This window comes from Pelodiscus sinensis, chromosome 20, assembly GCF_049634645.1.
Source record: "Pelodiscus sinensis isolate JC-2024 chromosome 20, ASM4963464v1, whole genome shotgun sequence".
Lineage (NCBI taxonomy): Eukaryota > Metazoa > Chordata > Testudines > Trionychidae > Pelodiscus > Pelodiscus sinensis.
This window is the reverse complement of record NC_134730.1, coordinates 26579960-26591448: the sequence shown is the minus strand read 5'-3', so window position 1 is coordinate 26591448 and position 11489 is coordinate 26579960.

Sequence of the window (11489 nt, the reverse complement as noted above, 5' to 3'; positions counted from 1 at the left end):
TCGCACCAGCGCAGTTGGGGCCACATTAGTGAGGCTTGGGGGGGGTTGGAGGAGTTGTTTCTTTGCATCTCACTTGTGTGGCCACAACTGACCTTTTTGTGGGTCAGTGACCCCTGACTCAAAACAGGTTCCCTGCCCTTCTTATAAATAAAGACAAGGCAGAAACTTTTTGTGTTTGACATAGTATTTTAGTTCAAAATGAAGCCTGGACAACAAACCCCCAACTGGGGCCAAGCCTCCATCTGGCCGCAACAACAGAACGCTCCTGCACACCTCCACCCCAGATCCTAGATCTGAGCCTATCATACACCGACCCCCCCTTGCCCTGAGCCCCTCACATACCCCAACCCAAACTCCTGCACCCTCACATCCACAAGCATGTGGCTTGCTCAGTACCCCAACGCTCCACCTGACTCCAACACTCCTCAGCCTGGAGCCTCCTCCCCAAGCCAGCGTCCCCTTCTCCACCTCCTACTGCATCTAAATTCCCTCCCAGAACTTGCACCTCTCACCCCTTCCCACACCCAAATCCCTCATTCCCACCCCAGAGCCCACCCATCCTGTCTCATCCCAGTGAGGGTATGGCTAGACTGCAGGAGTTTTTCCAGGATTCCAGAGGTATCCCGGAAAAACTTTTCCACATCCAGGGATGCGTTTGTTCTCTCGCTTTTTTTAGTGGAAGAGCAAACATGCTCTTTCGGTAACCCCTGTATTCCTCATTCCACGAGGAATAAGGGGGCTTCTGAAAGAAGGGGTTTTTCTGACATTTGGACCAATCTAGACAGGCCAAATGTTGGAAAAACCTCTTCCTACAGAAGAATCAGAAAAAAAGCGGCTGTGTAGAGTGTATAAGGGCTGGGGATAGCAAGTGATGGAGAGGAGAATAAAGACAGCGGGGCTTCAAGGAAGGGGTGGAGTCTTCAGGGAAGGATGGGGCGGTAGATCTTGGCTTGTTCTGGCAATTTAAAAAGTGATCGTGGGTGTCAAAAGGTTGGAGACCACTGATCTGTCCTACATGTGAAATGATTTAGGATAGTTTGTTTTACTCCATTCTGCATTTGGAAGGACTCTGGCAAAGTTTGTGGGATATATTTGTAGAGTGGATAGGGTTGCCAGGTGTCCAATATTGATCCGGGAAATGGGCTGGGGAAAATGGGAAAGGCATCTCAAAGTACCGTATTCTCACTCTGCGCGTACCAGAAACAAGTACCTGAACGTTAAGAGGCGCTGGAATGCCACTGTGTATTTCTCCTCCTGTCTGTGATTAATTGTTGCTTGAAGGCCATTTGCCCTACGTGAAAAACAGTCCTAGGAGCTGTTGGACGCTCATCAAGCTGAATTAACATCCCTTGTGTCTCCAGGGGAAGGTTTCAGGATGAATTTGCAATTTGAGTAATACAAGTTGAACAGCAATGGTACCCTGCCTGCAGCCTCCAGATTCTATCGTCTGCCCCGGGGCAAAAGGCTGGAACTGCACTGTGCTTGGAGATATGAATCAAACCGTTCCAAAATAATGTGGGCTCAGGTGTTAGGCAGGGCTGGCCATACCATGAGGCGAACTGAGGTGGCCGCCTCCGGTGACGGACTGTAGAGGGGTGCCACTAGGACCCAGAGGGTAGAAAATTGTGCCTGCTGCTGGTGCAGATGTAGGTAGCAGAGCAGAACCACGAGAGGAGTAGAACGGGAAGGAGGCAGAACTGAGACCCTTCAAAGTTTTGGCCCAAGCAAGGGGACACGGGGACGTCATTTGAGCTCCCCGCCTCAGGTGCCAAAATGTCATGGGCCGGCCCTGGTGCTAGGCCTTGTATTCCATCCTTCAGTCTCATTTTGTGCTGTATTTGCTTAGCAGCTGGAATATCTGTGCTCTTGGAAACAGTGAAACCGAAACCTAACCTGTCACGTAGGGGCGCACCTGTTTTCACAGCCAGCAAGCGCAGAACTGAACACGGACCCTCTGGTTGGCGTCTGTTTATTATTTGCACGTTACTCTATGTTTCTGGTGTTTATACATCTACTATCTCCTTTAGAGAGTTTGTCTGTCAGGAGCTCCTCCTGAACAGTAAGAGCGAGGACCACAGATTCAGTATACAGCTTCCTCCTATCATACCTTAAAGCAACGTAAGGGTTTGGTGATGTCAGGGAGAGGAGGGCTGAAGCTCCCCCCCCCCCCCCCCCGATTTGTTGCTAGTTGTTCCCCTTCCTGTCAGGAAGTGAAGGGAAAGTGCACAGTTTGCTGCATTCCTCACTCTGGCTGCGGAGGACAGGAGGCCGGTGAACTGTGCACTTTGTTCTTGCTCTGTTACAGGGACAGGAAGGGGAAGAGCAAGTAGCTTCGGGCCCCCCTGCCTTTCCTGCACCCCCCATACACACACCAATCACAAACCCCTGCTTTGAGCCCCCTGCCCTGACTCCTGTACCTTGACACAGCCCTGAGCCGCTCCTCACACCCCAACCCTCACCACAACCCCAACCCCCTGACCTGCCCCACTCCTCACACCCCAACCCTCACCACAACCCCAACCCCCTGCTCTGCCCCTCTCCTCACACCCCAGCCCTCACCACAAACCCAACCCCCTGACCTGCCCCACTCCTCACACCCCAGCTCTCACCACAACCCCAACCCCCTGACCTGCCCCACTCCTCACACCCCAGCTCTCACCACAACCCCAACCCCCTGCCCTGCCCCTCTCCTCACATCCCAACCCTCACCACAACCCCAACCCCCTGCCCTGCCCCTCTCCTCACATCCCAACCCTCACCACAACCCCAACCCCCTGCCCTGCCCCTCTCCTCACACCCCAACCCTCACCACAACCCCAACCCCCTGCCCTACCCCTCTCCTCACACCCCAGCCCTCACCACAACCCCAACCCCCTGACCTGCCCCTCTCCTCACACCCCAGCTCTCACCACAACCCCAACCCTCTGACCTGCCCCACTCCTCACATCCCAACCCTCACCACAACTCCAACCCCCTGCCCTGCACCTCTCCTCTCCTCATACCCTCAACCCTAACTCCTGCACCCCTCACATCCTTAAACCCCTGCCTTGAGCCTTCCTCATCCCCCAACACTGATTTCTGCACCCCCCTTTTAGTTAAAACATAACTAATGATAAGAGTTTATAGGGATGAAGAAAACAATACACTTGATGGAATTCCCATGCAAAAAAAATACAAAAAAAGGAAAAATCATCTTTTAAAGAAATCCAAAATAAAAATTAACTTCACACGAATAACACTGTATTTTTGACACACACAATAATTTAAATAAAGTGCATACATTTTCCTTTTATTGAAAGAAAAAAAAAGGCTTAGTTGAGTTAAGGATCCGAGCAACACTGAGTAAATCTACTAGTTGAAGATATTAAAAGGCTTTGAGTTATGCAAGCCAGTAAATCCACACCACTAATAAAACAATAGTATGTATGTTTCACTGGGGCTGATACCTCAGCTATTGAGGGAGACTGGAACACAGTACTTCAAACGCCAAGAAGAACCCACATTTTTTTTTTCAGCAATAAGAAGCCAGTTGCAAGAACTATTGGGGCCAGACACTAGGAGGAGACGTAGTCACAGATATCGAACGCAGTGAGGATTCCTGTGGTGAATAGAGACTGACACTGCTACCCCTCTGATGCTTGCATTTAACACAGTCACGTCCCAATTTGTACAGCAAATTAAAAGGAAAGGATTTGCAAAAATGGACAACAGCTTCAGGATTTCTTCCCCCCCCCGCCCTATCTAAATACAAAGTAGCCTCTTCAGTATGTCAAATAACCAGTTGGATCAAGGAAAGCCAGGGTTACAGCTTCGGAGTTAGCTCTGTAAATATGTACAATATGAACATTGCCAAATATGCCCAGTAGAATCAAGTTTGCCCTGCGGAAGAAGGCTTTCAACAGAATAATTGTTAAGGCAACAGCTTTGTAACAATACAGCTGTTCTCAGGTTTGAGCAAATATTGCCTTGGGCAAGGACGAAATATATGGGTGTGCATTCGTTTATTTTCCCCCTTTTTTTTTTCCTAAACAAGAAAGTCCCACCCCCGCAAGCCATGTTTCCCATGAAGTGTGACACCGAACTAGGACGAAAATATCGGAACTGTCTCAAAAACATGACGAAGCCGGCCATTCTAATCATTGTTCGGTTTGCAAGAGCTTCCCAGCCTGGTTATTGGATTGCAGCTTGCTATGAAGGCTTAACATCTCCTGATTGAAGCCGAAAGGTGTCTTGCTTGTCAGATTTCATATATACGAGTCTGCCTGGGAAACCTCTAGATCAGGGATCTCCAACCTTTTTAAGCATGAGATCACTTTCTGAATTTAAGTGCAAACCAGGATCTACCTCACGCTCAAACACCCTTGCCCCGCCTCCTTCCTGCCCCTTCTCTCTGCTCACTCCACCCTCCCTCCCCAATCTCACTCACTTTTATCAGGCTGGGGGCTTGGGGTTCAGGACTGGGGCTGGGGTTTGGAATGCAGGCTCCAGCTGGGCACCACTTTCCACAGGTGGCTTCAGGGTGGTGGTGCAATGAGGCTAAGGCAGGCTTACCTCTACCCTGGCCCTGCACCACTCCCCAAAGCAGCCAGCAAACTGTCTCCATCCCTGCTCCTCTCTGCTGTGTGGAGATGTGGTACAGGATAGAGGGAGGGGCACCCTGACATCAGCACCCCCCTTCCTCTTCTTGTGCCCTGCACAGCAAGCAGGAGCCTTTTTGGGTGAGGGGCACCTTCAAGGCAGAGGGCAGGAGTAGCACAGTAGTGCTGAGAGGGGCAGATGAAGTGCTGGCACTTGACAGCCTCCCTGCCAAACCTGTCAGGATCACCTGTCAGAGGCTCCAAGATCTACCAGTAGATCCAGATCTACTGGCTGGTGACCACTGCTGTAGAGCTAATGCACATACGTTCTAGTTAAACAAATGCCTCCCTCTAGCAAGTAAAACTGCCTGCCCCAGAAATATTGCGGTTTGCAAAGGGCTTTCCCACAAGTGTGTGCACACAGGCTACCTGGTTTTGGATCTCTGGTGATGAACTGAAAGAAGCAGATTCAGTGGGCTGTGGTTGTGTGGTGTGGTGAGAGAACAGGACTTCTGGAGAGATGCCCCTGCTGCGGTATCAGAGTCCAAAGAGACCCCAAGCTTTGGTGCAGTGCTGAGACAGATCAGACTTCCATAGCTGGCTCAGAATGGAACAAACCAACCTCCTCTTGATCCTTCAGATCTGCCTCTGATCCAGGCTTTGCAGCTTAGACCGGGTTGTCAGAGGTTTACTTCAGTGGTTTTGTGCTCTCCAGGGCTTCTGCAAGCCTTTGTGCACAGCCTGACTTGAGCATCAGCGCTCTCTGGTTGCAGAACGAGCTGTTCTTCAATAAATTACAGAAAGGACAATTTCTTTACAATGTCAGCAAATATCTCTGTTAATCTCCCTGGCAATATGTCTGTGACATACACGTGTTCTTTTCCAACAGAGGAGATTTCCTATGACTGGTAGTTTGCTTGCAGATGTCATCCCTGGGACCTGTTAATATTCATAAAAGATGCTTTTGTTATACCAGGCATTGTTTTATTCAGAGATGAGCGTAGGACTTTTCTGTGATGTATGCCAGCTTCACCCTTCTCCTGCAGGGAGCACTGATGACTGATAGACAGGAATGCAAAGACCCGGGCCATTGGGCATCTCTTTTCTGGAAGGCCAATAGCTTTGTTGTCATGACTCAAAACTTAGAACATAAGAATGGCCAGACTGGATCATACCAAAGGTCCATCTAGCCCAGTATCTTGTCTGCTGACAGTGGCCAATGCCAGATGCCCCAGAGGGAGGGAACACAACACGATCCCTCTCCTGTCACCCATCTCCAGACAAACAGAAGCTAAGAACAGCATTTCTACCCATGCTGGCTAATGGCCATTGATGGGCTTAACCTCCATGAATCTATCTCACTCTTTTTTGAGCCCTGTAAAAGTCCTAGCCTTCACCACATCCTCTGGCAAGGAGTTCCACAGGTTAACGTCTTAGGAAAAGATTTCAGACCAGTCGGTGCTTTGTGTTTTTGTGTCATCTAGGTTGCCAGAACCAGTGACTGAGCAGTATAGCATTCTCAGTGCTAAACAGGTCCAGTTGCAATACTTTCTCTAAAGATTAGCAATCCTCAAAAAATGTTTAATAGGGGGGAAAAAAACCATTCCCAGAGGTTTTTTGTTGGATTTTTTTTTTTTTTTGAAAACTTTCTGGCACACTCAGCTGTTCCAAAATGGGTTTACTTTGAAAAGCCAGAATTTCAAACAATTTTGCTATAGATAATTTGATTGAAACTACAGGGATTTGTGTGGTTTTTTTCTTATTCTGTTCATTATGGTTTTTTTTTTTTTAGAGCTTCCATAGAAAGTAGCAGACTGGCTTAGATCTAAGGTCTGTCTAGCCCAGTTACCTGTCCCTGACAATTACCAGTGCTAGACGCTGCTGGGGAAGGTACACGAGGACCCACATGAGGCCCGTGTGGGCTAACCTGCCCTCCAGCCTCTGCCACAAAAATCTCGACCTTATAGAGAGGCTGAAGCCAAAGGTTTTTTCTCCTTTAAAAAAAAAGATGATTGTTAAGGCAGCAGGTTGGTCACCCTGCAGGAAAAGTCTCTGATGCCATGATTTCTGGGCGTGTCTGTGCCTTCTCTGTTTATCTGGGACTTCCTGCAGGAAGGTTTTAGATGGGTCACCAGCCCGGTACGCCAGGGAGGGATTGGAAAGCAAGTTGATCCCACAGTGGTGACTCCTGGGCTGTGTCTAGACTGGCAAGTTTTTCTGCTTTTGCGGAAAAACTTCCCAGCTGTCTACACTGGCCGCTTGAATTTCCACAAAAGCCCTGACTTCCTACTGTCTGAAATCAGTGCTTCTTGCGGAAATACTATGCTGCTCCCGTTCGGGCAAAAGTCCTTTTGCGCAAAAGGGCCAGTGGAGACAGCTCAGATTTGTTTTGCGCAAAAAAGCCCTGATCGCGATCGGGGCTTTTTTGGGCAAAAGCGCGTCTAGATTGGCACGGACGCTTTTCCACAAAAAGCGCTTTTGCAGAAAAGCATCCGTGCCAATCTAGATGCTCTTTTCCGCAAATGCTTTTAACGGAAAACTTTTCCGTTAAAAGCATTTGCGGAAAATCATGCCAGTGTAGACGTAGCTCTGTATCCTCCAGCATGGGTCCGACTCACTGCTCTGAGTGTTGTGTTGTGTTGTGGTGTGGTGCATGCGGTCGTAGCATCGCTCACTTGAATAGGACAGTCTCCTGCCTTCCCCTCCTCCTCAGTCTGATGCTTTCCCCACGTCTGGGATAAGTGAAGGGCCTCCCCCCCCCAAACCTCACCCTTTTTCTTCAGCCAGGGTGAATGGCCAGACGGTATGATCAGAAATTACCAAACTCCTATTCAGTTTACCCTGATGGCGCCGTGACTCTCTTGATTTAAACAACGCTGTGCCAGAGCTCCAGCCCTCCTCATTAGCACAGCGTAGTGGCACGCTGAAGGCATGTTCCAGCTTCCTGGAGGGTGAGTGAGGCCTGGTGACTTTCTTTCTCTAATTCAGCAACAGGAAAATGGGCCGGAGTCTAGTTTTGGGCCGGCTGGTCATTCAACTGTCTAAAGGGGTTAAGGGAGAGGAATGGCAATTCCAGCATCTCCCCTCCTCCATCTCTCACCTCCCTGTTCTTCAGGAACATCAGTGAATGGCCGTCTAGATAACCCTTCTGCCTGGTATTTTCCAAGGGGCTTAGGTGCCCAAATCGCTTTTGAAGTTCCATGTGCTCTGAGTTCCCGTTCTCCGCTGCGGGGCTGAACTGGGCAGAGGCTGCACTCGGTGGTGAATGTTTCCCTCAGGGAATCTCCCTTCTCTCCCTGTGTAGTTAAGACCTAGATGCTGTCTCTCCCCTTGATTCGTAGCTTGCTCTGTGTCGCACCCCAGGGATGGGTTTCCATAGGGTTGCTTGAGGCGTGACCTAGCAGGAGGATGGGAAGCTGCCTCGGGCTCCCAGGAGCCGGCGTCCCAGCCTTTGGGGGAACAGCGATGGGAAAAGACGGTCAGCAGCTGGGATTTTTGTTTAGTGGAGGGGTGGAAGTTGGGGGGTGACATGAGATCAACCTCCCTCCCCTCCAATTCATTGTCTTAGGTCTGTCTGGAATTGACAGTGCGTGTCTAGCCCCTGTTCTGGTGCATTGGCGACGGGTGCATGTCTGCAGCTGGGGGAAGAGGGGTTGTTTTCATCCCCTGCCACTGCCTTCCTGGCCTTTCAGTTAATCACATAGGGCCAGACTCAGCCTTATCAAGGAGGTTACAAAATGTAACTGATGCCTACGCGTCCTTCCACCTCTGCACTGGTTCCATGGACTTGGGGTCTAGGTGAAGCCCATTTACTCCCTCCATGGGGCAAGTAGCACAGCTTCTGCTACAGGCTCCCGCTGGCCAAAGCAACCCAGCCAAGCTGGGGGTGGGAGGGAAGATGTTAGCTCTGCCGGTAGCTTACATGAGCAGTGTATACTATTGCTCCTAGGAACAAGGAGCAATCAGGGAGGAATTGACCCTGGAGGGTGTTTGAGCCATTCTGTGCTCAGGGCTGGGCTTGCCACCACAATTTCTGCTCCCATGAAAATCGGATCCCTTCTTATAACAGAGCAAACAACATTGATCCATCATATTTTGCTTTCTTGCCCCCCCACTAGCTTCCAGATGGGGGGCCAGGTAACGAGCCGCCGGTCCCCGAGCAGAGGACTTGGTTTCACATTCAGATGCCTAGACCCGCACGCTCCCAAAGAGAAACAAAAAGCCAATGAAGTCACTTTACTTCTGGTGTTACAGTCCGAGAAGTCACATCTGGTACCACAACCGACACACACGCACGTCGTATAGAGAACACAGATAGACAGCCGCCGGGTCGAGGGATACAGGTTTCATTCCGAGTGAGAGAAGATTCCCTTGCCCTAACTCGGCAGAGAGGCTAACGCCGTTATTCCGCGGCTCATGTGTCAATGCGTCTGTGTAACTGGCACATAAAGGAGAGGATGCTGCATCCAATGTTCTATTTTTTTTCTCCCCCGTGTGTAGAATAAATTTTGTTATGTGCACCAAGGCATGTGTGGAGGTGCACCACCAATAGAAGCACAGGCTGCGGGTGCTCCGCTCATCAGCGGGCCGGCATTAGACTCTCTCCTGGGTAGCTACTCAAGCGCTCCGCTGACAGGGAACACTGGCTCCATCCCTTACTGCGTGAGCATGTCTTACTCCTCTGTGTAGTGCAGCTGAAATTTGGTGGGCCTGCTCCGCCCAGCAGGGGTAACAGGGCTGGGTCCCGAGGCAACCCAGATCAATTGGGACCATACACAAGGAGGGCCTGACAGTCGCACACAAACACTGCACATGAACTTGTACACTCGGAACAACAGCAAAATAGCGGGGTACAAAACTCCCATGTGTCTCGCTACAATAATAATACTAAAATGTGTTGCTATGTACTGTATATACACCCCTTCTCTCCTCTCCAACCAGCCCCACAGCAGGGATAGGGCGGAACCGCTGCCGCAGTCAGAGCGTTTCTCCTTTGGAAGGAGGGGCGTATGTCCTCACGCCAATGTAAACCCACCCGGATCTCCCTAACACTGGAGTGAATGGGCTGTCAATGGGAATTGAATCAAATAACCATAGGGATGAAGCAAGCGGAGTGGTCGCTGTCTTCAGATGCCTTTGAGGAGAAAATGACCGCTCGCGTTAAAATAATAGTGTAGAAGCAGTGGATTTAGAGCCCTAATTCTCCTGGATCTCCTGTACAAGCTTGGCTCCGGCCCTTAACGTGGTGCCAAACAGGTGTGACTGCTCTGACTTCCTAGTTACTCCTTATCTACACTGGATTAAAGAGAGGAGAGCCAAGCCCTTCAATTGATGAAGGGACTTTACTCTTTGCCCATGTCTATATAAGGAAACGATTTCAAAATGACTACATTCATCTTAACTCCCGATTTAGCAAATTCAAAATACAGATAGTCCCCGACTTACAAAGGAGTTACGGACCAAACACTTGGTTGTAACTCGATCTGCTCGTAAGTCGGACTCCATTCATTTAAATGTGACCGCGCTGTTCGTAAGCGTGGATTGCGCGTTCGTAACTCGGGGCCCGGCTGTAGCTTGTTCTCACTACGGCCTTGCAAGGAGTCTGAGGCAGGCTCCGTTAATGTGGATACACTGCCTCGGACTCAGAGCCCGGGGAGTAATGCGTGCGCATGACTCTGGGGCGTCGTTGTTTTGAAATAGCGGCACCGGAGCGTCCGCACGACCGCTCTTTCGAAATCGCGGTCTCGGAATGAACGTTACTCCTGATGAAAAGCAGGAGTTCAGATTTGGAATTAAGCGGCCCGTTACTTCGAAATAACAGGCGTGGTCGTGTGGACACGTCGCTTACAAATTCGACGTAAGGAGGGTTTCGTTTGAAATAAAGCCCGAGTGTAAACCAGGGTTTTGAGAGTGACTCAGGTTACGATTCAGTGGGGGAGAGAAGTCACAGAAGGGCTCCGATAGAACGTGCATCAGTGCATGCGGCGGCTGGCCCAAAGCACGTACATGGACTTCTTGGACTAATATACCCCGGAGACTGCACACCTGCAATGGGCCCTGATTTCTCAATGCCGCTGTAGTCCCTGGGAAGCAGAGGTTGAGCTGAATTCTCCCTGATGCCAAAGCTCCTAGGTCACTGCATTGCTTTGCTACTGCCTGCAGGGACACTTTCTGCAATGAGCCACGTGAAACATTTCTCTCTACCGCTCTCCAGGGGAAATTGTGGAGCGGGAGGTAGCTCAGGTATCACTTCTTACAGGAGCCATTCTGTTTCCCAACTGTTCACCTGTGTGACGCTACTGGAGTCGAGCTGATGGCCAAAGGGCTGTATGTGTGAACAAGGGCGTAGCACCACCTCCTCGTGCAGAGAGCAAAGGGAGCAAGAACTGGGAGAGGCAGAGGGGAATGCGGGGTGTCACACCTCACGTTCGCTACCCGAGGACTGGCCTGGATCTCCGGCTGGGAGTTCAGCTGCTTCCGTTTCCATGTGTTACCACCTGGGTATAAAAGGGATTGCTTTGAGACAGAGGCCTTGCTGCCTGGGGCTGCATGCACACATAAAAATGGATCAACTGGGAAAACCATGAGGATGATCATTCAGATGAAGCCGAGCCCGGCTATGCTGGGAGACATGCATAGGCAACTAGCATTAGCTGCCGCAACCATGCAACTCTTGTTGCTGCACAGGCAAACTGTGGTAGAGAACAAATCTACAATAAAGGGACAGGGGATTTGTTCCCTACAACAGGGCAGAGGAGAGGACGCTGACCCAGCAAGGTCATGCCATTTCCTGGTACTGGAAATTGGTCTCTTCCGGTTTGCACCCCTAGGGCCCAGGCTCTAGGAAAATCTGCCAGGAAAGGAAGTGTCCGGGCAACAGAGCCGCGTGGAGCCACGGCAGAGCTCCGCAGA